Here is a 26,944-nt window from a genome sequence, read left to right on the forward strand (position 1 = left end):
CAATATCCCATCTAACCCTGCTCTCTGGCAGTGGGAAGCCATTCCCCCTTGTTTTATCATGTGACAGTTGAAACACAGCCTGTTGTGTGAAGGAGAATGAAAAAAGATACACTTTTAGGAATTATTTGAATCAAAGTCTGGGGGTTTTTTTGTGCAAGGAAAAGTGCTTTTCAAATAGCAGTCAGCACTGGGAAATAAAATAGAGGAGCATGTGGAATATGTAGGTCTGGGGTAGGACAGAGGAGGACAGCATTGGGGGGATGTTGGCAGAGCGGAGTGGTTTGGAATGAGAAAGTGGATTTGTTGGAGGCAACGGGAAAGTTCAGGAGCACCACGAGACACCAGAAACTTGGGAAATGGCAGCGCCGGAAATGAGGAAATCCACACTCTGCAGTGACTAAATAATTAATAAGGGACCATTTCTGGCCTGCTTGGTGACCTGACCCGACTGCAGGAACCAAATGTGTGGGGTAAGGATTAATGTGCCTTAGGCAAGGTCTGCACTGGGATTGGAACAGGAAATGATTAAAGTCCTTTGCAAAAGCTGGAGGAAAGCTCGTTATTTTGCTCTAATATTATCAGGAATTTTTATAATCCAGGTGCAGTATTCAGGAAGGTGAAGTAGTTGAGTGTTGGGGGGGCCCCCATGATGTCTTCAAAGACTGGGGGATATTACTCTGAATTTTGGTAAGTTTTCCACCAACACTGTAATACCTGTCCCTGTGTGGCATAGGGGATTAAGTGAATAAAAATTAAGTCTACAGTGACAGAAATTGCCAGTGACTTCTAAAGGAAGGAGAGATTGGGACTGCTTCAAACAAGTGCTTAATGAACCCCAGTGAAAGAAATGTTGACTTAACTCATTTTTAATTGCTTTTAAGCTCTTAAGTGAGTTTGTTATTGAAAAGTAATTAAAGGCCTTGAAAGATTGTGGGGAACTTTGGGAACACCTTTATGGAAAGGCAGTTACTCACCTTAAAATAATTTTTATTGCTACCTAATCTGTCTGAATCGCTCAATTAATTACTTAATGAAGTGTGGTTCAGCGCAGGGATGCTGCTCAGGTATGGCAGAATGTGTGTGCTTTGGGTATAATGGAAGGCAAAACTCCTGATAAATAGTCAGTTGTTGCTTTGAGAAAGTTTATGGATAAGTAAAAATAAAACCAGTCAGTTTTGTGAAGCCCTTTTTTGCCCAGAACTCCTTTTCCCAAGACATACATGAGAACTGGAATGGGTGAATTTTCCTTGCAGAATCACAGTTTAAACAATGTTTTCATCAGTGTGGCTCAGTTGGTTTTTCAGATGGAAATAACTGCAGCAGGAAGTGTCTCTGTCAATACAAAAATCTCCAAATTGATTTTGTTGGCATGTTTCTGTTGAGGACATTGGAGAAAAGATTCCAATGCTGCCTTGTTGGCCCGTGTAAATTGCACCAGATTACTAAACTAGACTAGAATTTACTCCCCTTTCGTTTTCTGAGCCCAATGAAGTGAAAATCAAGAATGAGGGCATTTATCTTCAGTGTGTTTTTCTGGATTACAATCTTTGGCAGATGTGGGGCAGAGCGGTATTTCTTGGCAAACTGGCATGTTTGAAAGACTGGCCTTGGAGAAATGAGTCTCTCTTAAATAAAGCTAAATATAAAAGCAAACCAGCTCTCCCTCTGTTTAAGTCTCTCTTATCTGCTGATAGGAGTTCAGATTAGAGTGTCTGACTTTAATATCTTCAATCCACCCATCCTGCTGCTGCATCGACTCCCAGCTTGGCATCTGAAAATCCAGGGCTCAACAGGAGCAGGGAGCCCAGTGCTGATATGTCAGTAGCAGTTGTCCTTTTCCTGCTCTTTGGCTCCAAAAGCAACCCCTCCAGTTTCCCAGGGGATTAGACTCCTTTTTTTAATCAGTAACTGGTGAGTAAGTAAAAATGCGGATGGGATTTGCCTCTTTTCCTAAGCTCGCTCTGCCCTTCTGGCCTTCTGCTGGCATCCTCTAAGTGGGAAAGTTACTCTAAGGATACAGTGGAAGTGATGTCAAAGGGAGGTGTGGTTGGGGGTGACATTCAGAATCCTGACACGTGTCACTTGTCTTGGGGGCTGAGCCAACGGGATGTTCTTGGAGGAAGAACGATGCCCAACTTTTCCAGTTTAATGATTTCCTGCCTCTTGAGTTCTCACTTCTATCCTGCCTGTACAAAACCAAGGTGGCTCTGTGGGATACTTAATACTCCAGAGTTTGCAGAACCCTCTAATTTTAGGAATTCTTTGCACACCTGGAGACGCTGAATCATTGTGTGTTTTTCCATGGAGTTTTCCTGGAGGGATGTTCTCCCATGGTGGATGTGTGCAAGGTGCTGCTGAAGCACATGGCCCTTTTCACCCTCTTCCTTAAAAGCTCCTTCCTGTCCAGACTGGCCAAAGCCATTGCTGGTGATTCCGAACAATTCCAATTCTTCCACCGGGTGCTGGGGATGGGTCTTTGGCAGGAGGAAGCTCAGGAGCTGGAAGCAGCAGGGAGCCTTTCCCTCCTGAGCAGCATCAGTGTTGTGCCCTGTATTTCCTAACTCCAGGGTGAAGCTTTCCCTGGGAGCTTCCCTCCTCCTGTGCTGCCTGTTCCCGGTGCTGAGCTGCCTGGGATGTGCCGGTCCAGCTCTGCCAGGGCCATCTGGTGAACCAGATCAGGGAACAGCAAACCCAGGTTATTTTTAACCCCGATGCCTTCCCTAATCCGGGTCTCTGTAAGGCTCTGGGGCAGTCCTGGTGGCACAAAGGCACCTGCCAGTTTTTAAGGAGAGGGAAGACAGGAAGGAGCTTCCAGCCAGGAACGACCCTGTGGTTTCCTGCAATGTTCTCTGCCTTCCAAAATTATTTCTTTCCATGCCTTTATTTCCTGCTAGGTATTTGCACAGATGTTTTCGCTTCCAGTTGCTCCAGGTGGATCTCATTGGATAGGTTTTTTTGCCAGTAACTCTGGTTTCTCAAGATTTCAGGTTTTTTAAATTTTTTTTTAAATGTGCCTGGAGCAGACTGGAATTCGGGTCCGTTCCGGATAATCTGTATATATTCATTAACGTTTTTCCCTATTCTTCCAGAATTTAGGTCCTAAATGCATTAGGCTCCATTACAAATGTCTTTGGTATCCTCTCTGTGGTGTCTTCTTGCTCATAGCTCAACACCACACCCTTCACTATCGCCTTTGAATTCTGTGCCTTTAATTCTATTCCCTGTGTGAGTAAAGGTGTCTGAATTAACCTTCACAATGAACCTGCCAGGGCTTCTCCCAGTGTCCAAATAGATTCTCATTAATCCCTCTTTTGTAATGCCGGGAAGGGTTGTGTTGGAGTGTTTTGCTTCGATTTTATTATTTTTTTTTTAAGTAGAGGAAAAGGTCACACTGAGGCTGCTCTCACTGAAAGGTTTATTTTTATTTCTAAGACAACGGCTGCATATAATTTTTAATGCTGCACTTTCTGGAGGTTGACTGTTGTCAGTAGCACAGTTAATATGTCCTTCAATTAACAATAATCTTAGATAATGAAACTGTTTTCTTTTCATTACAAAGTCGTTTGTGACTTAGAAACCCCGAGGTGCCTTATAATATATAAATTGCACAAGTGAGAATAATTATTCCAGAGTCAATTCTAGAAGAAATTTGGAAAAATTGTTGAAAACAGGCAGTTTTCAACAAATTTCAGTTTCAGCAATGTTCAAATTGAACATTGACTTTTGGGGAACTTTTCCCTTTCCATTTTGTGTCGTTTGGTTGCTCAGAGGGCTAAACGCAAGATATTGCGGATTAGGATTTGACCCTGCAGAATGTCAGACGTTTGCTGAATGTTTTTATCTTCATTTGATAAGCAGTTGTGGAGTGTATTTTTATACTACCACTATTTTATCAGAACCCTCTGCAATCTACCAAAGCAGGTGTTTTAATCATTGCATCCTAATTAAATCAATCTATTTTATAATCCATCTACCCAGCTCCTACCACTGGAGTCCAATGTTATGGAAAGAAGAATGAAAACAATGGATAAAAAAGGAGAAATGTAGAAGAATAATTGTAATAAGATCATCATTAAAGTGTAGCTACTGAAACAAAAGAAGAAAACTAAATTTGGGGCATAGAAGGGAGGATAGAATTAAAAATCCTGTTTTAATGCTTGAAATAGCACATGGAGTTAATGAAGATATTAGGGAACAAGCTTCCCTACTTAGTAGCTGCAGTAATCTTGGGAAATATTAAGGGATTTAATCTCTTTCATAGCAAGAAGGAAGTGGGAGGGTAGGGAGGAATTCTGGGCTGCAGGAGCCTCCTTTGGTTTCTTTGCTTCACTTGACAAGAAAGGTGGAGAGGGCTATTTATGGGAGCTTGTAGTGCCAGGGCACAGGGAATGGCTTCCCACTGCCAGAGGGCAGGCATGGATGGGATATTGGGAAGGAATACCCCAATATATAATTCCCTGTGAGGGTGGGGAGGCCCTGGCACAGGGTGCCCCACAAGTAGGGCTTTGTTTTTCTGTGTTCTTGAAGTTTTCCCTGCCTGTAATCTGGGACTTAATGCCAGCAGGACTTCCCAACGTTCTGCTATTCCCCTACACTTTCCAAATTAATAACTCCTCACAAATTCATTTAGTTTTTGTCGTTCTTTAATGAATGTCTTTGCACTTCCACTCAAAGACACTGATTGGGGCTGATTGTTTTTCTGCAAATACATCCAAATTTGGTCAATCCTGGCTGTTCCCTGCTGGTTTTTGAGCGGTGGCAGAGGGCAGGGATGTGTGTTGGCAGCTGGACAGCCTCCTTCTCTGCAGCTCATCACAGCTTCTCTCTGCAGCAGCAGCATCCACTTACTCTGAACTGAATCATTTTGAATTCTGGTCAAGAAAAAACAGAAAAGGAGCAAAAAAAATCCCAAAAGGGTGGATCTGCTGAGTGGCAGCACAATTCAAGTGGGTATTGATGCTGCTGCAGCTAAAGAGAGATCCACTGCTGAGGTTAATGAGAGGTGGGGACTGTTCTTCTCCTGTAGCAGCCAGAGCTGAACAAAAGGGGGAATGTTTGGAGAATCCCTCGGCACTAAAGGCTGAGGCAGTGCTGACCTCCTGCCAAATCCTGGAAGCCTTCCGGACATTCAGCGCCGTTGGACACACACCTTTAGTGTTTGTAAGCAAGAGCCTATGGACTTCCTTGGTTTATACAAACATAAGGATGTAAAAGTATTCCAAAATGGGGACTTGGAGCAAATTGAGCTATCAAAGCAGCTCTGAAATGAAATAATAATGATAAAGGTGTGGGGATTAAGGTGTGAAAGCAGCAGAAGGAGTGATTGGTGATCCCGTGGCTGATGCTGAGCCTGGTGCAGCAGGCAAGGCTTGCTTTCCCGAAATCCAAGGGAGGAGGAAGATGTGAGGGAGGTGGTTTTCTCCCCCATTTGCTTGAACTTATTTTTGGCTTCTTTCTTGCCACAAAAGGAGTAATTTGTTTAATTTTACAAAATGTTACTGAAGCTGTTGGAAGTGGAGCTGCAGCCCACGTCTTCTTGATAAATGAGTGTGTGTATTCCTGGAAGGAAGTTAAAATGGAGCTGTGTTATATTCGGTACCTCCTGAAGCACTGAGGCTACTTTGAGTACAGAATGTGCTCAGAGAGAGACTAATTTGCCACTGCAGAGGTTGGTGGGATGAGATTTGTCAAGTCCTTGTCTCTGCTGAAATTCACTTACTCTTTCTCTCCTGAAGGTATTTTAGGATTCTTTCTTTGAATTGAAGGGCCATAAAAACAAGTCAAAAAGCCTGAAACCAGAATTAAAATCCAAGCAATGAATATGCTTCTTATAATGTAGAAATACATAAGTCCAGCACCTGTGGAAGCAACGAGCGGAGATGTTCCTGACCTGTTTCCCTGAGTGTGCTCATGTTCCTGGTAGCACCAGTGTTGGGATTATTTGGACACTGGAGCATCAGCAGGGTGGGTTTTGACTTCTCTGCAAGGATGCCAACTCTGATGGCAGGTGGTGGCTTCCTGCAGGAGGCAGGAAAAAAAGAGATTCAATAAAAATGAAGATTTTGCTGTTTTCTGTTCATTTGCAAATTCGTGCTGTTTCATTTGCTGGCTTGAAGGGTCTCGTGGTGTAATTCTACAGGGAAGGATGGGATGTGCCAGCACTCCCAAAAAAAACCTCAGTTGTTGTACTGGATTCAATGTTTTCTGCCTCCTGCTTTCTCCCCCAGAGTGTTTTTTGAGTGAATGTGAACTAATACAGGATCAGTGGTTAGAAACCATGAAAAAATATTTAATGTAAACCTTTTGGTACTGGGTTGATTAAAATAAACAACTGTTCCGAGGAGCTGGTCCTGCTGTGGGAACAGTAGGGTTTCTGTTCCTCGCTATAATGCATAAAGCATGTGGAGTGCCCTGAGAGCTTTTTCGGGGTGCTGTATTTTATTTTGAGGGATTTCATTTTCAGTTCTCTGCGCTTTTGTGTCAGCTGGGAAGGAAGAATGTAGGAACTGTAAAACTTAGGCTAAAACCTGTTTAGTCCCAAATCCTGACAAGCAGCTGGTAAACAAGTATTTAAATGAAAGCTTGGACTTTGTTTTCTCCCTCTGGAAAGCTGGGAAGGCCTTGGTCTCACTGCCAGCTCTGGTACCCCTTCCTTCTCCTCTCATCCTGTGTCTCCAGCGCTCCTCCTTTCCTTGCCTGCATGTCTTACATGTCCCTTTCCTCCTTCTGCCCCAGTGGAGGTGAAGAGCACTCTGAGCTGGGAAGAGCCGTGTTTTCTTCTGGCAGGTTTTCTGCAGAGCCTCACGGGTGTTTCTCTCTCTCTCTCTCTGTCCTTGCTGCCGCAGAGCTCTGGAATGCTGTGAAGACTCCCTGCCCAGGCACACTCCTCTCCGGATTATCTCCATCCCAAGGAAGCTCGTGTCCAAGAGGTACCAATTCATCCTGTCTTTGTGCCCTTCACTTGTAGCACTTCTAGCTACAGTTTAGTTTAGCTACTGCTCCCAAGACCTTTTCCCTGCTCCCTCCAGACAGAAAACCTTGGATGCCGTGGGGATTGTAGGTGTTGCTGTTTGATACGGTTTGGACTCTTCTGTCTATTAAATGAACTTTGCTACAGAAGCATTTTACATTTTAGAATAGAAGTGATTTCTGGGTCAAGAAATGCATAAGCTGAAGCTCCAGCAACACTCTGTGCCTGGTGTATTTTATTGTGTTGATTTAGAAAGTTAATAAGCATCAGGTCTTCAGCAGCCTGAGTAAAACACAGAGTACTTACGTGCTGCTCCTAGAAAGAATTGTGAGAGGGTTTCTTTTTTTAGTGTTTATTAGTCTTAATATCTTCCTAGTAAATAATACATTTTTGTTTTATATTAAAAAGGAGACTTGTGTTCATTAGCTGGGTCAAAATCCCCAGGTTGGCCCAGGCGTAGAAACTTCTGTCATTTCCTGGAGACAGGCAAATTGTTTTCTAATAGTTTCTATTTCTTGGGAGAGGAAAGCTGGAAACATTGCAGTGTAATTTGGTTGGAGCAGGTTCTGTCTTAACTCTTTATTTTGGTTTATAGTGCCCAGCATGATTGATGAGACCTGAGCCAGTCAAGCCCTCTGAGCATATATATATATGCATATGTGTGTGTACATATATATATATGAGAATAGAATATGTTAATATGTTATAACAGTGGGAGAACATGATCTACAGGAGCTGTGATACAGGAATGAAATCCTTCTGGAAAGTATGCTGGGAAAATGTCCCTGTGTGCCTGCCCTTCAATTTTCCCTTAGGGATTCACACTTCCATGTTGGACAGAGAAAACAGTGGGGTGGCTGAAGTGTCTGACCCCATCCAGCTGCTCTTGTGCAGGAGTATGGAAAAACCAGGGTTGACTCAATGCTTTTTCCATTTTATATGTTTTGCTGCTCATTAATGACATGAACTTTAAGTGTCAGCTGCTCTTGGGTCCGCTGCACTGCATTGGGATCAAACCTTGGGCACACTCTGACCCTTGTCCTCACAATAATTTAGCACTCCAGCCCTGCTTTGGGAAAAGCTGCTCTAAATCAATGCCTACTCTTTGGGTATAGACAAAATCTGGGTATTTCTTCTTCTGCCCTCAGCAGCTCACCCCAGCTTAGGTGGGATGGGACAGAAAATGCCAAGGATTTCAGAGAAGCTTTTCCTTGCTTGTGCCAGCCTTGAGGCAACAACAGTGATCTGTTCATCTCCTGCTTCCCCCTTTTCCCCTCTTCATGCTAGAAAAAAGGATACATTTGAAAAAAAAGGGTCTTTGATGCTGCTCCTGTCCCTTTTTTCTGCATGTTTTCCCACAGCACTGGGGCTGTGCAGCTTTTTTGGGGTCTGAGAAGCAGAAATCCAGGGCTGTGGAAGGGGAGAGGCAAAGCCAAGGGTGGGTTTGGTGGGTGGCAACATGGGAGAAGGGAGACAAAGCAAGGCTGGAACTGATGGGAAATCCAGAAAACAAGATGGTGTTTCAAGTGGGAATATGTGACGTGTTGGCTTTGCATGAGAAAGCTCCTGCTCCAAGGGTTCCTGGTCCAATCCAGCTCCAGATTTAGAAATTCTAAGCTCAAGAGTGGAATTGATGGAGGCTGTGGAGACTTGGCTGAGGAAGCAGATCGGGGTTGCTCTCCAGGCTGTGATTGCCCTGCTGGGGATCTCCAACAGCCACTCCAGATATTTACTTTTGGGTGACTTTGTCTTGAGTTGAACCCCTCCCTGTTAGACTCGGTGTTCATTCAGAAATCAAAAGGTGGAGGAAATTGAGTTAAACTTGAATGTGTGAGTGCTCCATGTCTTAGCTTACTTAGGTTGTTTCCTGCTTGGGAAGTACCCCACTCCCTCACATCCTGATTGAAATTCCAGCGATTAAATAGTTAAACACGGCGTGTGTGTAAAATCCATGTGTTTCTATGAATACCTCTCTTATCTCTGTAATGGTTTGGTTTGATGTAAATATTTTTAAATGTGCTTTTACATTAGGCTGGTTTTTATCCAGTGTGTGTGAGTGGAATTTGGAACTGGGCCTGGACTTTATGCTTCTGCTCCTCAACATTTCTGAACTCATATGGAAAATTTCTGGACTTTAGTCTCCTGAGCATTTCTGCCAGTTTGGTGGGGTCTTCACTGGGCTGGAGATGCACTGAAGCCAGTGCTGAAGTGGAGCATTTTGCCAGCAGCTCTTGGACACTTCCATGCTGTTGGGAACATCATTTAGTGAATTTTTTTAGTGCAGGAGCAAATCCTTTGTTCACAGATCTGAAGTTTTCCTGCATTGCCAGCTCTGTTTTGGAGAACAAAATTCTTTTCAGAGAGCATGTGATATGGAAAATGTCAAGCCAAGTTATGAGCTGCATCCAGCTCTGGGGCCCCCAACATCAGGAGGACGTGGAGCTCCTAGAGCCAGTTGAGAGGAGGCCCCGGAGCTGCTCCCAGGGCTGGAGCCCCTCTGCTCTGGAGCCAGGCTGGGAGAGCTGGGGGTGCTCACCTGGAGAGGAGAAGGCTCCAGGGAGAGCTCAGAGCCCCTTGCAGGGCCTAAAGGGGCTCCAGGAGAGCTGGAGAGGGACTTCGGAGTGACAGGACAAGGGGAAATGGCTTCCCACTGCCAGAGGGCAGGATTAGATGGGATTTCAGAAAGAAACTGTAGCAAAAACACTTTAAAAGGGAATTTTTTTAGAGGAGTGGATCTGACTAAGAAAAGTATTTGCAAGAGCGTTTCTTAGGATGAAATCCTGGGTCATTAATCTTTATAAATTCATCACCTTATGTGAGGAAGAAGTTTCCCTATGTGATATTACAGCATATTTAGGTGCATCACAGAATCCCCAAATGGTTTGGGTTGGAAAGGACCTTAAAGCCCATCCAGTCCCACCCCTTGCCATGGGCAGGGACATCTTTCAACCTATCCCAGGTTGCTCCAACCTGGCCTGGAATACTCCCATTGATGGGGCAGCCACAGCTTCTCTGGGCAACCTGTGCCAGGGCCTCCCCACCCTCACAGGGAAGGATTTCTTCCTAAGATCCAGTCTAAACCTCTCTGTCAGTTTGAGAGTAAGCTTCATTCCCTCTTGTCCTGTCACTCCAGGCCCTTGTAAAGAGTCTCTTTCCGTCTTTCTTGTAGGTTCCCTTCAGGTCCTGGAAGGTCACGATGAGGTCACCCCAAAGCTTTTCTTTTCCAGGCTGAACAATCCCAATTCTCTCTGCCTTTCCTCGAAGCAGAGGAGCTCCATCCCTCTGATCAACTTGGTGCCTTGTCTGGAACTGCTCCAACAGCTCAGCAGCAGCAGCGTGCTCCGTTCAAGCACTCTGTGGCTGAGGTGAGGATATGGGAAACATCCTCCCCTTTCCCTCCACCTTTCCACAGCGCCTTCCCGCAGTGTGCTCCACATTCCTGCCCTGACAAAAGCCGTGCTGGAAGCAGGGGCCTTTCTCTCAGATGTATAATTCAGCCTCTCTTCCCAGTGTGCCAGCCTTGTTTGTGTTGATGAATGAATGTTCCCTGTGTACAGCCTGCAGATTACCCTGCTCCTGGAGTACAGTCCTGCTCAGTGTACCTGGTTCTGATTAAGTGCATTTGAATTTGGGAGTGTGCTTAATGAGCTACACCTTTCACAGATTCTTTTGTTAATTCAGAAAAGCTGCCTGCTCTGATTTATGGCGCCAAAAGGGGTAAACTGCCATTAAAAGCATTAATTAGTCTTGGTTGACTGCACAAAGAATAGAGTTGGTGTGAGCCAGTTTTTGATTTAGCCCTTTGATTTTTGCCTAAGCTTGTTAGAGGGTCTGTATCTCTGGCTGTCTCATGGTGGATTGTATAATTGGAATTTTGTGTGAAATTCTTGGGCTGAAGGAGCAAGAGCCAATTACAACCAATAAAGTTGTAAAGCAATTGGGCAGAACTTTGCAGATATTTCAGTACAGAAATGTTCCTTTTTAACATGTGGATGTGATAACTTGGGATTGTCAGATTGGCAGGAACGATATCCCGAGGGTTAGTTGTGAGCCCTGGGCACCCTTGGTAAACCTCAGGAAGGAAAATATTCTCAGGAGCCTTGGATTTGCCCATTGTGCAATGCTTCAGCTGCATGTAAATCCCAGAATCCTACAATGGCTGGGGCTGGAAGGGACACCTAAGGTCATCTAGTCCAACCTCCCTGCTCAAGCAGGATCCCCAAGAGCAGGTAACTCAGGATTGTGTCCTTCATCCTTGGGATTTTGGGTTTTGACTATCCCCAGGGAAGGAGACTCCACACCCTCTCTGGGCAGCCTGTTCCAGTGCATGGTCACCTCACAGTAAAGTTCTTCCTCTTCTTCAGGTGGAATTTCTTTCATTCCAGTTTCTTCCCCTTGCCTCTCATCCTGTTGTGCCACCCAGCAGAGCCAGGTGGTAGCACTGGTGGTTTTTTTCTTTTCCTCTGCATCTTTATCCATTTTCTACAGGCTCATGGGAAAAATAAACCAAAAACCCCTAACCCCTGGAACACTGTCTGTGTTGTATCCTTGGAAATCCTACATTATAACATTGATGAGTGTATTTCAGTGTATGGTAGTTCCTGTACTTCCCAATTCTGGCCATCAATTCTCCACACAAAAGTTTGAAAATTAGTTGAAATGCAAATCATAGCCTAAGCTTTCTTTCCAATACACTTTCCATAATTGTGCTTGACTGCAAAAAAACAATTCCATTGCTATAGTTTTGGTAATTGCCTCTGGTCTGCTTGAGAATTAAGATTTCCCTCTGTCTGTGTAAGGTTTCCTTCTCTCTCAGATATTATCACATTAACTGCTCCATAAAAAGAAGGTTGGATTGGGTTTCCATCCCAACTTGTCCTTAAGGAGCCAACAGTTGCATTCTCCAGCTCTGCCTTCATTTCCTGGCAGAACCAGAAGGTTCCTTCTGCCTTCCTTCTTCCGGCATGCCTGGAGGGGTGATGGTGGTACCAGAGGACTTCGGAGTATTGAACCGGAAATACCCTCTGCATATTCAGGGAAATGGGAACTGCCTTTAAAGCACATGTTTGGCAAAAATTGGTTACTAACAGCAGCACAGATCTGAAATGACAAATATCTTTAGAGGCATGGAGGTGCCTAAGACCTGTATTCCCTCCTGCCTTCCCTGAACACATCCAGGTCCTTGGGTCAGTGAGTTTCCAGCGTCTGCTGTGTTTGGCAGATGGATTTTTGGGTAAGAGTGAAAGCCTTTGAGCTTCTGTTTAGTTTTTCACTCTCAAGCACATCCTTGGAGAGAAGTCCATAGTGTTGGAAGCACTGGAACAGCCAGGAAAGCGTGAGCCCCCCGTCTCTTCACAGCCACAGCCTGGGCTTGGTTATTCCCAGCTCCCACAAATGTTCCTGGCTTTGAATCTCCATTATTTGTTTTCCTTTCCCATTGAAGGAAGTGGTTCTTTCCAGTGTGAGAAGCATTAAATTGACTTAAATGCTTTGTTTGCCAAAGTAGCTCTTTGAAGTGGATCTTTCAAGTTTCTTATGTGATCTGGGATTCGATGAGACACATTTTAACCCAGCAATCTCACAGTGAGGAAGGAAGGGAGCGAGGGATGCAGGGAGAAAGGGAGGATGGGAGGAAGGAGAAGGAACCTTCTAGTTCTGCCAGTTTTGATCCTAACTCGCACGGTTTTCAAGATTCCCTTTTAACACTTGACTTGTGCTGGAGCATCCAGACGTTACGGGATCATCCGTGGGATCAGCAGGATCTCTCTGGTCAGCTTTCCCAAGCATGTCTCCAGCATTAAGTCTCAAACTGGAAAGGAAATCCCCTCGGGAGGCTTGACCTACTCTTCAAATTACTTTCTTCTGCTCTTTGGAGCCTGTGGGTTTTATCCGGATGGTTTTTACCTCCTCGTCAAGGCAGCTCGTTTAATTGCTGTGACTGCCAGGCAGAAACCTCACTCTCGCTCTTACAGACCTCCTTTTCTTCAGCTCCTTCATAATAAAGTGATTTCTGGAACAGGGCCAGGCCTTTAGCCCAAAGTGTCTTCTGGTTTCATATCAAACAAGGGACGGCACAGCCAGATTGCTTCCCTAATCCCTCTTCCCAAAGACAAAGGTGTCAGCACTGTCTAGACGTTGGTGTTCCATGTGCTCATTCAAGGCTGAGGGTTCCCTCTCGCTCCTTTTCATCCCACATAATTGTCCTCAAAGCCTCCTAATCTGCCGTCGCTCAGTGGGTGAAATCCCCCATACACTTGGGGATGGATGTGTCCAATTTGGGAGTTGGTGGTCTGTGCCCCTTTGGAGCAGAGTCAATGAAACAGGATGCGTGAGTTCTTACTGCTGTACACACCAAGCATTTAAAATCTCTCTTTTTTTCCCATTTTGATGCTGTATCCAGTCAGGAGATATTACACAGCAGCTGTTGTTAAGCTTTTTTACTTCTTTTATGGTTACTGGACCATATGGTTGAAGGACTCCCTTTCCCTGGGTCCACGTTGTGCAGCTTTTCCATGGGGGAATGGATCCTTACAAGCTACAGATTTGGAGTAGGAAAAGGAAATTTAGCTGGTTTCCCGGTCCTTCGAAATTTTCCTTCTACTGATGGCAGGTTTAGACCTCTTCTTTCTTTGGAAGTGTTCTGCTGGGAAGTTTAGCTAATGGGAGATCATTAGGATCATGTTTAGCATTGGATGTGGTCTGATTGTGTAATGGAGAGGAGGTTAGGTACAAAAAATTTGGGAAAACTGAAGACAAATTTATAGCAGAGCAAAATCACAAATTCTCTCTGCCCAAAGTTCTCTCTCATTTTGGAGTTGGGCTCCTTACACACATTTATTGTCCATTTTTTGTATTAAAGTGTGAAAATAATGTTCTCTGCCTCAACCAAAACGGTCAATGGATCCTCTCACAGGTGTAAAATGCTTTTCCCAGTTTGTCAACATCCATGAGGAATTCCTGTCAGATCCACGAAGCAGCTGGCCATGCTCAGCCCCACACTGAGCCCCGTGGCTGGCATGGATCTGCAAATAGGTGAGATGCTGCTCAGAGCCACATCCACATGGCTTTTAAATCCCTCCGGGGATGGGGACTCTACCCCTGCCCTGGGCAGCTGTGCCAGGACTGGACAACACTTTTGGGGAAGAAATTTTCCCTGGGAGCAGAGCCCGACCCCCCCGGCTGCCCCCTCCTGTCAGGGACTTGTGCAGAGCCACAAGGTCCCCCCTGAGCCTCCTTTTCTCCAGGCTGAGCCCCTTTCCCAGCTCCCTCAGCCGCTCCTGGGGCTCCAGCCCCTTCCCAGCTCTGTTCCCTTCCCTGGACATGCTCCAGCCCCTCAGTGTCCTTCTTTTTGGGAAGGCCCCCAGGACTGGAGGTATCCCAGCAGTGCCAGCACAGGTCACTGCCTGTTGGACACTGTGGCTGATGATTCCTTGGCACTTCAGCGTGCTCCTCATGCCTGTCTGTCAGTCTTTGTGGCTGTCACAGCTGGGAACAAGGAGAATGGTTGTGTTTTGTGTGTTCTATACAGTTGAGTGTGTCATTTCAAGTTAAAAATAAGACATCTTAATGTCAAGATTGCAAGGTCAAAAAGCAGAACAGGGCTGGAAGTCAGTAACTGCACTTTCAGTTTGTTCTATATTTATGTGAGGCCTTATCAGCAGGATTTCTGTCCAGGATTCTCTCCCTAAAAAGTCATTCATCCATGAAAGGTGTCTTGGTTCGAGGGCTATGGCAATTGGGGGATAATTAATTACTTACAACGTCAGCCACCTAAAAGTGAAGCTCCTTGTTTCTTCTCTAGGCTCTCCTCGGAGTTCAGCCTGGTCCAGGGGAAGGTGTCCCTGCTCATGGAAGGGGATGGGAGTGAGATGGGCTTTAAGGCCCCTTTCAACCCGAACCACTCTGGCATTCTATGGAAACAAGCGGCACTCTACATTCGTGGCGCTGCTGTTGCCTTGTCTTTGGGTAGGTCTGGTTTGAAAGGTGTTTCTTCAGCAAAAGTGCCTGGAAAAGAGCTGATTATTCATCGGAAGTTAACAGTAAAGCTTTGCTGTTGTTCCCAGGTACTGCTCGAGGATTATCTTTGTCAGTTCATTAAAGGCTTGGATAGGGATTTACAAGCTGATAGCTTTGGTTCCTCTGGTGGACTCGGGCTGGACCCCTAAATATTTTGTATTAAATATTGAAATAACGTGGGATTTCGGAGTGAGGAGCCAATTCTCTTGTTGGTTTACAAAGGATTACAGGCAGAGAGTTTGCAGACTGGGAACAGTAATTGAGTGTAACTGTGCTGTATGGGAAGACCATGGCAGCTTATTCACCGTTATTCCTCCCCTCCATTTATCCTCTTCTTGGGGTGGAACGATGACCCCGGAATGTCACCAGCGCACCCTTAGGCTCCCTTCCTCCAGCTGCCAGAGTGCAGGAATGGCAAATTCCCATCCCCACGGTGCTCGTGGCCTCCCAGAGCATCTCACTGCAGTTCAGTTGTGAATCATTGCTTTATTTGTCACGTGCAGCTCCAGCGGGCTGGGCTGGAGAGCCTTCAGTCGGAATTTGCGGCGCTCTGCCAAGGCGCTGCATTGTTGTCGGAGCCCCCGCACTGATAAAACACATCCTGACTGCACATTATTGCATCCATGGCATTGCTTTCCTGCATGGGAGCTAATTAATAAGCCTAGGAATTTGTTGGGTTTAGCCCTGGGGGTTACAGAGTGGGTGTGGGTGTTCCAAACTGTTAATCCATAGATTTTACTGTTTGAAAACTTCATTTTCCTGAGGGTTATTTGGCACTGCAAGTGCATCAGCAGGATCTCTGTAGTGCAATGAGAGTATCTTCCACACAAGAGGAAATGTGTGTATTCTTTTCCTTCAAACAAAAAGACAACTTGCTTTAAGAGGAAAAAAATTTCTTTTCGCGACCTTAAAATAATTCATTGAGGGGAAAAAAAGCGCTTTTTGTTTTATGAAGGTTTTGTGTCTGTAGGATCCCAGCTGAATGCCATGTAGGAATTGACTGGTGCAAATGTTGCTTTAAAAGAAAAATCAGAATTGCTTGGACATGGGAGGTTATCAGTCAAATATTGCTTAGAGAAATTGTTGTGGTGTGCTGCCTTTAGCACCTCACCGAGGCATGGGGATGGGCAATAATGTGAGCAGAGTGGGCAATGTAAGATCATCACTTTTCTCCTGATAATTTAACTAAATCAGTTTATAATAGGAATATCTGTTGGTGAAATGAGAGGAGAAAATTATCCTTACACGTACGTTGTCCTTGTTCTCATCCCCCTGCTCCAGAGCGTGCTGCCAGCACAAGGAGAGAGCACTGCGGGATTCCCTGTGGCTCTGCCTTCCACTGTGTGTATTTTTATAGAGTTCCTCCTCTTTCCTGCTCCTTTGATTCTGCTTTTTCCTCAGAAAGCCACACACAGAGCTGAACCTTCAGTTCTTGTCACCATTGTCATCTTTTGTGCCATTTTCTTTATCCTTTTCCAGTCCCACCTGCGAAAGAGGTGTGGTTTAAAAAAAGAAAACCCAAATGCCAGGTTTATGATCCGGTTTTTGTATTGCTCTGCTGTGGCTCACAAATGAGGGTTGGCCTCAGAATGGACACAGATGGATTTTACTGACTCTTAAATGTTTTTGCAGGCTGATGAATTTAAAGCAGAGGGAATTAAAAGGTAAAGGTGCATCTGGGAAAGGGTATCTCACATCTGCTCCATGGCGCCCAGCAATGGCACAAGAGGAACGGGCAGGAACTGATGCCCAGGAAGTTCCACCTGGACATGAGGCAGAACTTCTTCCCTGGGCAGTGACCACACATGGAGCAAATCACTCAGAGAGGTGTGGAGTCTCCTCCCTGGGGATATTCCAGAACCCTCTGGACACAATCCTGTGCCCTGTGCTCTGGGATGGCCCTGCTGGAGCAGGGAGCTGGGACCAGACGAGCCATTGCAGTCCCTTCCAGCCTGACCCATCCTGGAGTTCTGTCATCTGGAAAATTCCAGAGCTGAGCTGCAAGCGATTTTTTTAAGAACCAAACCAGTTTCAAATGCTGCTCTTCCCTCAGATTTTTTTTTCCAGTGGTGCCACCTGATCAAAGTAACACACCAAACCTCCTCACCTTTGGATTTTAGAGAATCCCAGGATGATCCAGTCCTACCCCCTGCCATGGACAGGGACAACTTCCACTAGCCCAGGGTGCTCCAAGCCCCGTCCAACCTGGCCTTGGACGCTGCCAGGGATCCAGGAGCAGCCACAGCTGCTCTGGGCACCCTGCGCCAGGGCCTCTCCAGCCTCACAGGGAACAATTCCTTCCCAATATCCCATCTCTGCCTGCCCTCTGTCAGTGGAAGCCATTCCCTGTGTCCTGTCCCTCCATCCCTCCTCCCAAGTCCCTCTCCAGCTCTCCTGGAGCCCCTTTAGGCCCTGGAATTTAACTCAGAAATGCTGTTCATTTTGAAAAAAATAATTAAGTGCAGTGTTTAATGCATTTTTTTAATCATTTGGCCGTTTGGTTTTCATTGCATGGATACAAAAATTACAGCATTCAATCAAGCATTCCAGAAGCCCCATCACAAGTGATTTTTGGATAGCCAAAAAATTGCTTCTAGGGGATCTTTCTAAAACGTCAGCCACTGCAATAGGAGCAGGATTTATTATTTTATTCAGCACACACACGTTACCTTGCATCTCTCAGCAGATGATTTCCCTCTCTGCACTCCTCTCAGGTCTCTCTGAATCTCCCAACTTAATTATGACTATTATGAATAATTTAATCCCCACAAACATTGCTTTGTCTCTTCTGTCTCTTTCACAGTTTCAGCTGCTGGTCCCTGTAAAGGCTCTGGGAGCACCTTGCTGTCACCCTTTTGGGAGCCTGAAAATCCCATGTTTAATACCAGGCTGTTTCCTATTGCTTAGCTGCTCCCTAATCCGTAACATTCCCTTTTCCTATTGTCCTGTAGCTTTAATTTTTTAACAGTGTCTCACTGGGGCTTTTTAAAGTAGCTTTTTGAGGTGGTTTATTCCCCGGTTCTGGACTCTTTAGCCGCAATTGAAGGATTTGGGTTGAGTTATTTTGCTTCCCATGCTGTGTCTGTTTATCTGAGTGCGGGCACTGCAGCATTCCAGCCACTTTGCTTCATGGGAAAGGAGACGTTGGCTAATTCCATGATAATCCTTAGGACACTTGTTAAAGATAAGGGCAAATCTTCTGCTGTTACGTGGTAAGCGATTTGAATGCGATAAAGATTTTCAAGCACATCACGGACAGGACATTCCTGACTTTTTAAGCAAACAGTATTTGGTTTTATTGACTTCCATATAGATTTGGTTTCTCTCTCCTCATTGAATTCTCTGGAAAGTCCCAATCTTTCCACACTTGTATGGGAATAAACATGGAACACATCCATATTTGCTATTTGTACTTTCTAGCTTGTTTAAGATATTCTGTAGTTTTGTTTAAGCTCTCCTTGGTTTGGATTTTGACTCATTTGTTTCCCATTATTTTGTTTTCCAGTGAGCATCCTCCTCCCTGCTCTCCTGTTCTCCCACTGGAGGTTCTCTCACATTCCTCAAGCAGACCACAGGCAGAGTCTGTTGCCTTTAATTTTCCCACCTTTGGACTTTTCTTACATGAAATGATCCATATTTTAAATCCTCCAGTGAACAGATGCAGATTTCCATGTCACCCTACTCATTTTAGAGAACATTGGCTTTTCCCCTGTCCCAAATAGGATTTTATTCTTGGCAGGGAAGAGCTGAAGTGCTGTTTGCAGAATTTCCGGATGACTGACGGCATGCTCAGCCCTCAGAGTCCTCATGGTAAACACAGCTCTTGCTATTGCAAAAATACATCAGAAATCCCGAAATAAAGCAGGGGATGTACAGTATTCCCAAGATGGGAACACCATGTGTGGCTTTTGGTGGCAGTTTATTTGATGCTGGGATGTAGGAGAAATGATATCTTTCAGATTCATTTCAGGGAGAGCCAGAGCTTCTTTTTTTTTCCTTTTCCTGCTCATCCGGAAACACTTAGGAATGAGCAATTCCACCTATTTGTCTTGTTGATGGCTGTTTTCTCCTGGTGTAAGGAAATACTTTCCACTTGTATTAGACCATTATCTCACACGGATGTGGAGCAGATTTCCATTTGCTGCTCTTGGCTGGGAAGGACATCGTGAGAGAAACCTGCAGGAAGCTGGGGAAAGAAAAAGAGAATCTGAAGTTCCTTAAGCAACTGAACTGAGTGTTCTGACTTAGCCTTAAAATTCCTCATTTTTGGAGTTACTGTGGTGAGGATACCTAAGGAAAGTGCCACTGATGGGGGTGAGGGCTGCTGTATTAACAACTTTATTTGGGGCTGGCAAAGCCTCTTGGTGCCAGTTGGATGCTGAACCTCAGGATGCTGGGATGTCTTTTGTAACCCTACCGGTGCTAAATCCTTCTCCCAGAATAACTCCCAGCTCTTTCACCTGTGCTTCAGGAAACCTTTGAAAAGGGAGTTGTCAGGTCAGATTGTCTTTCTCTAATAACTAGAAATCCCCTGGAATTTCTTGGTAAATACCCTGTAGGACATGCTCCTAGTATAAGGACCCAGCAATCTCTGGCCTTGGAATAGCTCAAAAGCCATAAGTAAATATGTTCTTGGAATTACATTTTAAAATTGGTTTTCATCTTTAACTCGTTTTGAAGTTAAAAGCTAATTATGAATATTAAATTCAGGTTAAAGAATCCAATTTTCTTCTAGTTCTGCATTAAATGAGCTGCTAGAACTCACTTGGCAGTGACAGGTTGGGAAGGAACATTCTCTGAGGTGGCATCACTAAACTGCAGACTCTAGCCTAAAACTGTACTTTAAACATTAATTTGCATAGAATGCAGGTCCTGTCTTTCAGAAAAAAATATCAATTACCTCTCCCCCAGCTGGCCCTGTCTGTGATGAGACTGCAGTGGAAAAGCAGGATTCATGCTTTGGAAAAAAGGGTGTTTGCCAGATTCTCATCTGAATTGTAAAGAGCAGCTTTGGCTTTGAAATCAGCAGTGAGTTCACGGTGCCCTTCTATGGCTGAGTGAATGAAGGATGGATTTGGGCCCTGTTGTCTGTTTTTCTGGTGGTTTGTGTGACGTGGGCAACTGCTGAACATAAAATCCAGTGGAAAATTCCCCCATGTGTTTTGTGTTTCTGGAAGTTCAGGTTATGCTGGTTGATTTAGAAGGGGACTTTGAAACACGTGTTGGCAGCAGTTAAACAGGACGGTGTTTACTGGTCATCCCAGCTGGTCTCATCCCAGGAAACATCAACTGTTTATGCTGCTCAAACCACTGGAACACTTCTGGAATAGCGGGGCTCTTACAGCTGTCCCAAAGTGGCATCTCAGTGAAGCACAAAGAAACTTTGCCCTGTCCAGGGTGCCTTGGATATAACAGAAATCCGAGGGATCAGGCAGAGTGAATTCCAACAAAGCCATGACAGCCACGAGCCCTTTCTCAGATTGTAGCTGATTTCTGGGCCAGGGAATGAGTTCTAAGTGGTGCAGTTGGCTGATTTAGTATGTTTTGGTCTTGTTTTACTGCTCTGAACCAAGAACACTTTGAAGAGAATAAGAATTAATTGTAGCACCATTGGATTGATTGTACACTGGAGTTCCTGCCCTCAGAGTTGCTAAAAATTTGTCTGGATTAGCCCAGGAGCAGTGCAACAGGCCAGTGGCATCCCTGTGGTCCCAAAGGCATTTTAGCAGAGGATTAGTTCTCCGTATGTGGAAAAGCTTTGGGATTTTGAATAAAAAGTGAAAAGGAAATAGACACACTCAGCATATGAATACTTTACCCAATGTGCATCTTTTCTGCAATCACTAAATACCTTGAAAAGATCCCTTCCCACCCAAATCTGTGGATGATTCTGTGGCCCTGATAATGAGGAATGGTCAACTCTGCTGTTAATTACAAAATCCAATGGAAGCTGAATTGGTGCAATCTGATTCACCATCCTAGACTCTGCTGCCTGAAAAGTTTCATCCCTTTATTCCAGTTCTCCTGAAGGCAGTTATTCTGGAGTCATTTAGTGGTGACATGACCTGGCTTGTCTCAAAACGACACTTTGCAAGAAGTTGCCAAATGGAGCCATTTGTTTTCTCATACTCTAATTGCTCGTTCAGCCCAAACAGCTCCGTGGATCCAAGGAAAGCAGGGAGTGAGAGGGACCAAGTGTTGATGGGCTGTTCTGAAGCTCTCAGTGTGGATTAAGACTCCATGGCTCAATAACCCATCTCTCCCTGCCCTCTGGCAGTGAGAAGCCATTCCCCTTGTCCTGTCCCTCCATGCCTTGTCCCCAGTCCCTCTGCAGCTCTCCTGGAGCCCCTTTAGGCCCTGCAAGGGGCTCTGAGGTTTCCGTGGAGCCTTGTCTTCTCCAGGTGAGCACCCCCAGCTCTCCCAGCCTGGCTCCAGAGCAGAGGGGCTCCAGCCCTGGGAGCGTCTCTGTAGCCTCTTCCTATCATTTAGGAATAGCCAAATTTCTGTATTTTACAAAGCAGATCTCTGTAATTTCTTTTGAGTTTTGCTTTAAGTTTACGGATATTTTTAATGTGGTTCCAATGCTGTGAACAAGAACTTTTTACTTGCTAACCTGTGAATTTTCAGTGATCATTGAGAGAGGTGTGAAAAGCAAAGTAAATCACACTTATACTAAAAGAGGGTGGATTCTGACCAGATACTGGGAAGAAATTCTTCCCTGTGAGGCTGGGCAGGCCCTGGCACAGGGTGCCCAGAGCAGCTGTGGCTGCCCCTGGATCCCTGGCAGTGTCCAAGGCCAGGTTGGACAGGGCTTGGAGCAACCTGGGCTAGTGGAAGGTGTCCCTGCCCATGGCAGGGGGTGGCACTGGCTGATCCTTCTCATCCCTCCCATCCCTCCCACTCCAAACCAGTCTGGGATTCGATAGCTCTCCTTGTCCTCTTACTGAGTCCAGGCCTGGAAATGTCTTTGTAGCATCTCTGGGTGAAATACTTGCTCTTGGCATGGTACTGCTGATCCAGCCAGCCAAAAGTTACAGAAGACTGGAGCTGGAAAAATGATCCCTTGTTCTGCAAGTCTAGGGATCCATAATGATTCATCTCCAGGCTGTTAGCAGCCGAGAGAGCAGAGCAAGCCCTGACAGTTGCTGACGGTGAGAGTGGGGGAGCTGCCAAGGCGCCGGCAGTGGCATTCCCTGGATTCCCTGGCTGGAAGGCTTTCCTCAGCCTCCCTGCTGAAGAGAGGAATAAGTTTTTAGATGCCCGAAGGGCCTGCTCAGTGCATCTCTCCCATCTTCCTCTCAACTAGACCTGGGACTTCATGTATAATGTCACCTTCGGGTGTGTAGCTTCCAGTTAAACCAGTGCCTGTGCTTCACAGAGATCCATATTCCTGATTTATTGCATAGGTTTCCCCAGCAAAGGTTTCAGGAGATAGTTCAGGAATCTGGACAAGTTTAATTCTATGGAGCAGCTTTGGATTAACCTGAAACCTCTGGTAGTTGATGTCTTTGTGTTGACTGGTGATGGCTCTGTCAGGAGATTACACAGACCCATATGAAGTCTCCAGCTTATGTCAGGAATATGTAGGATATGTGGGATATGGACCAGCAGATCACCTCATTAACCCAATCACCCCAAAATCCTGGTCAGGAGGGAGCCAAACCCACCCCAGCTGCAGCACAACTTCCAGCCCTCTCCTGGGAAGTGGGATGTGGGCACAGCCATCAGGTTACACCAACTAGAGCAGGGTAAGATGTGTAATTGCCCCAAGGCTGATGCTGAGAAAGAAGTGATGTGCAGCCATGGTTAACAGCCACTTAATTGAGTGATTTGCCCAGGTTGTGTAGGATACCAAGCAGGGTGTGTGGAGAGCATCCAGCGAAGGGGCTTAGCAGGAAATGATCTGAGGTTGTGGGCAGAAGCTGCTGGAGCAGCTGTGAGCTTCTTTTTTTGGGAATGTTGAGAGTTCCCAAACCTTTCCAGGGCTGCACATACTCCCTGTTCTCATCACCCCTGGGAAAGTAAACCCCGGAGTTCCTGCTGGTCATCTAAAGCCCTACTTTGTTTTTTGAGCAAACACTGCACAGCCTTTAAAAGCCCAACAGAACAGGATGCTTTTTCTTTCCTGATGAAAGCAAGTGTTAAATACTGGATTACAAGATGGGAAATGGAGTTGTATTTTTATGTGGCTCTTTTGTAATTCCAGGATTATGTTTAACAAAGATCCTCTTCAGCTACACCAGTATTTCATTCCCTTTGGACGCTGGTGACCCGAGGGCTTCCCCTACCACGTTAAGCTCTCCGAGATGGAGTTTTTCACTCTGTATTCAAGATGGAATTTCCTTTTGCTGCTTCTTAGTATTTCGTTAACCTATTTTAGGAATGATTCCTCTGGATTTATACCAAATATAGCTGCCATGACTCAGCCTCTGTTCCTGGTTTTGGATTCAGAGATGCACTTGCCGCTTCTGCGTTCCCTCCGCCTCTGTAATTTCCCCCTCTAAGTTTCTAATCTGGTCCCCCTGCATTCCTCAAGGAGCTTTCTTCAGTTTACATGGCTTTCCTATTGATCCCAGGATTTTCAAGATTGTCACAGTATTTTATAAATTGGCAGCAGAAGAAGAATTCAGCACAGGGGATAGGACAAAGGGGGACAGTTTTAAACTGAAGGCGGGTGAATTTAGATTAGAAATTGAGAAGGAATTTCTGTCTGTGAGGGTGGGGAGGCCCTGGCACAGATTGCTCAGAGAAGCTGTGGCTGTCCCATCCCTGGAAGTGTTCCAGGCCAGGTTGGACATGGTTTGGAGCACCCTGGGCTAATGGAAGGTGTCCCTGCCCATGGCAGGGGGTGGCACTGGATGAGCTTTAAATCCCTTCCAGTCCAAAGTCTGGGATTCCCTAACGCACCCTATCCGGTTGGCTGTTAGACTGTCACAAAGCCCTCAGCTGGCATTTCAATGTACACGTGACAGATCTGGAACTGCACTGTTCTTCTGGGTGCTCTGGAGCTCTAGGGAGATCCTGCTTTTCCACATAGCCCCTGTGGAGCAAAGCTCCTCGGGAGTTTCCTGCCCAGCACGGACTGTCCTCTGCTGGGGCCGTGCTGAGGGCCGTGGCCTGGCTGGAGTCAGTAACTCACGGCACGCATTGTCCAAGAGCCACGGGCTGAGACAGGCTGCACACAGCAGGATGCACAAGGCTGGAGAGACACGGGAAGCTTGTCAGTGATGCCAGCTCCGAATTCCAGGGTGTTTCAGCGGCTGATGAGGATTTTTTTGAGTGCCCTCTTAATTGCTGGTAATTGGCAGCACAGCCTGAGCAGTTCTGTCTCATGTTCAGTTCTCTGTTTTCCTGCTCTGATGTCTGCAGAAGATTTTCAGGATCAGATGGCAACAGTGAATTGCAAATCAGGAGGATTAGCATTTGTATCAAACATACTCCAGCAGAAGGAGATTACAAGTCTTGGGTCAGCAAGAGCTGAGGAGTGTAACTATGGAGCTGGTGCTGTGGTGGGGATGGGAATTCTGCTCCGTTCCTTCTACAAGGCTGCCGTGACAAATCATAGAATCATGGAATATTCTGAGCTGGAAAGAACCCACAAGGACACAGACACCCCAACAATCCCACCCTGTGCATCAGAGCACTGTCCAAATGCTCCTGGAGCTCTGGCAGCCTTGAGGACGTGCCCATTCCCTGGGGAGCCTGTTCAGTTCTCCATCTGGGTGAAGAACCTTTCCCTAGTAATAATATTTTGCTTCTGCCAAGATGTTGTGTTCTCCTGTGAAAATGCAGAATAAAATCCTTCCAAAATGTCATTCCTGTCCTTCAGTATCAGACCTCCCTTTCTCTTTTCAGCCAGTGACAGGTATTTTACATCAGATGAAAGACCAGAGAGGTGCAGGCACATGTTTCATGTTTTTAGAGCTGCTTTCAGTGTTGGCTGGGCTGAACAAAGGAGGGATGTGAGAGCATCAATGGCAGCTTCACCTCAGCTCATCCACACCGAGGTGGAAATACCTGCAGGCTTGTGTTCATTTAAAAACTGAGAGTGGGAGCAGGGGGAAACCTGGGCTTCCTCTGCCAAAGGCTTAACCACCCACAGAACACACACATGAACTGGTGCCTGTGGCAAACAGGCTGCCTGAGGGGGAAATTAGAAGTGCCACCCTAAAATGCTTTGTAATTACATTTCCATAGCCCTCAGCCACACTGGGAGGACAAATCTGACACTGTTGTGCTGATACCGAAATCTGGGCACAGCTGGGTTTTAATTTCCAGAGAAAATGGAGAGGTGTGAAGTGCATCTTCCTCTCCTTGTTTTGTGTATCTTCCATCTTCCTTTGGAATTGCACTAGGGGTGTTAAGCACATTGAGGGATGCTGGTGGGATAGCACAGCCCCAGTAATGCAGGGGCACCTGTGCCCTGGGAAATTTCTATAGAAATACTTAGTGGAGTGTCATTCACTGTGCTCTGATTCTCAATACAGGCACCATTCTGTTTAAATTTGTGTAGGTAAAGAAATGAAAATATAAAATATATATTGCAAATGTGATTAAATGCATATTATTAATTGAAAAGGAATAACCAGATTATTTTATAGTTTTTGAAAGAAGTCAGTTTGGGAAAAAATGCAGAGAAAGGGGGGACCTTGGGGAAGTGTCTTGCTGTGTAACATTTGTTCTTTCTGAAGTGTGTATTCCCAGGCTCTCCAGATCGTAGAGGTCGTGGCTACTCTCACAATTTGCCCTCCTTTTCTGTCCCTCAACGACATTTTTTTCGCTCCTGTTGCCTGGCAATTCCTGTGAAGGTTGCCCAGGCCCTGCTCTGTGCTTTCCCTGTGTCCCTTGTGCCGATCACATTGTCCAGCATCTTAGGACTGCACTTCCAGAGGATGCACATCCAGCCTGGTTTCTGTCTTACCCACAGCGTGTGCTGCCTACTGGGCTGCTTATTATATACTTCATTCCTTCTAGATCCCCTGTTAGTTCTTCCTTGCTGTTGGAATCATCTCTTAAAGCTGAATTAATCATTGAACAGAAACCAGGAACTCAGTTTCTGTTGTTTATTAAGGAAATAAAAAACATGCCACCAGTATTTCACAAAACATCTTCTGGGAATACTGAGTTTATTTTCCAAGCATGGAAAAAAAACTTGTGAATTCATTAAAAAGTAGAGCAAATCTTACCAAAATTAGTCCCCTACCAGACTGGAGGTTTTATCACAGTTATTATCAATTTGGGCATTGTCAGAGGACAGAGAAATCTGGAGAAAGGAAATCTGTCTCTTGAGTCGGTGATATGCACCTGTTGTATGATTGATAGGGTTCATTTAAGATGAAAATTGAATTGTTAGGGAGAAATGATGGCAGAAAAAAGCCTTATTATGTACAGAGATGAGGCTTATCAGCATGAAAAGAAATGTGTCACAAATTGGTTGCAAATCAAAGGCCTGTTTTTTTTTCTTCTTTTTCAAAAAGGCACAAATAAGGGTGTGCACTGTAAATCATGGAATTGCTGTGTAATGTGTGCTGGGATCTTTTGTGCAATATAAAGAGGCTTTTTCTCTGTGGAGTTTATAATATGAAGCGGTGAGGCTACAGACAGCTCTGTGTGCTTAAAGCAGGTGGGTTTATTCTGGCTACACCTGAGTGTGTTGTAAAATCAACACTGAATTCTAAGAATAATTAAATTATCAGTCATAGGTACAATCATGGAATTGTTAAAGTTGGAAACAGCCTCCAAGAACATTGAGTCCAAATGTTCCCCTGGCACTGAACCAAGAGAGCTGGAGAGGGACTTGGGACAAGGGATGGAGGGACAGGACACAGGGAATGGCTTCCCACTGCCAGAGGGCAGGGATGAATGGGGTATTGGGAAGGAATTGTTCCCTGTGAGGGTGGGAGGCCCTGGCACAGGGTGCCCAGAGCAGCTGTGGCTGCCCCTGGATCCCTGGCAGTG

General features: G+C 45.5%; 1 protein-coding gene across 5 annotated transcripts in view; it reads left to right on the forward strand.

Moving 5' to 3' along the window:
- FAM168A (family with sequence similarity 168 member A) overlaps positions 1–26,944 on the forward strand; it is a 131,431-nt gene that overhangs the window by 30,910 nt on the left and 73,577 nt on the right. For 3 of the 5 annotated variants that reach the window (XM_017727109.1, XM_017727108.1, XM_017727110.1), the window contains exon 2: positions 6,846–6,929. The gene's annotated coding sequence lies outside the window, so the exon portion shown is untranslated. Of the gene's footprint in view, positions 1–6,802; positions 6,930–10,232; positions 10,336–26,944 lie in introns of those variants that run through there. The other 2 variants (XM_008644640.2, XM_017727111.1) reach the window with 2 other exon arrangements.

Source organism: Corvus brachyrhynchos, unplaced genomic scaffold, assembly GCF_000691975.1.
Source record: "Corvus brachyrhynchos isolate BGI_N302 unplaced genomic scaffold, ASM69197v1 scaffold412, whole genome shotgun sequence".
Classification (NCBI taxonomy): Eukaryota; Metazoa; Chordata; class Aves; order Passeriformes; family Corvidae; genus Corvus; species Corvus brachyrhynchos.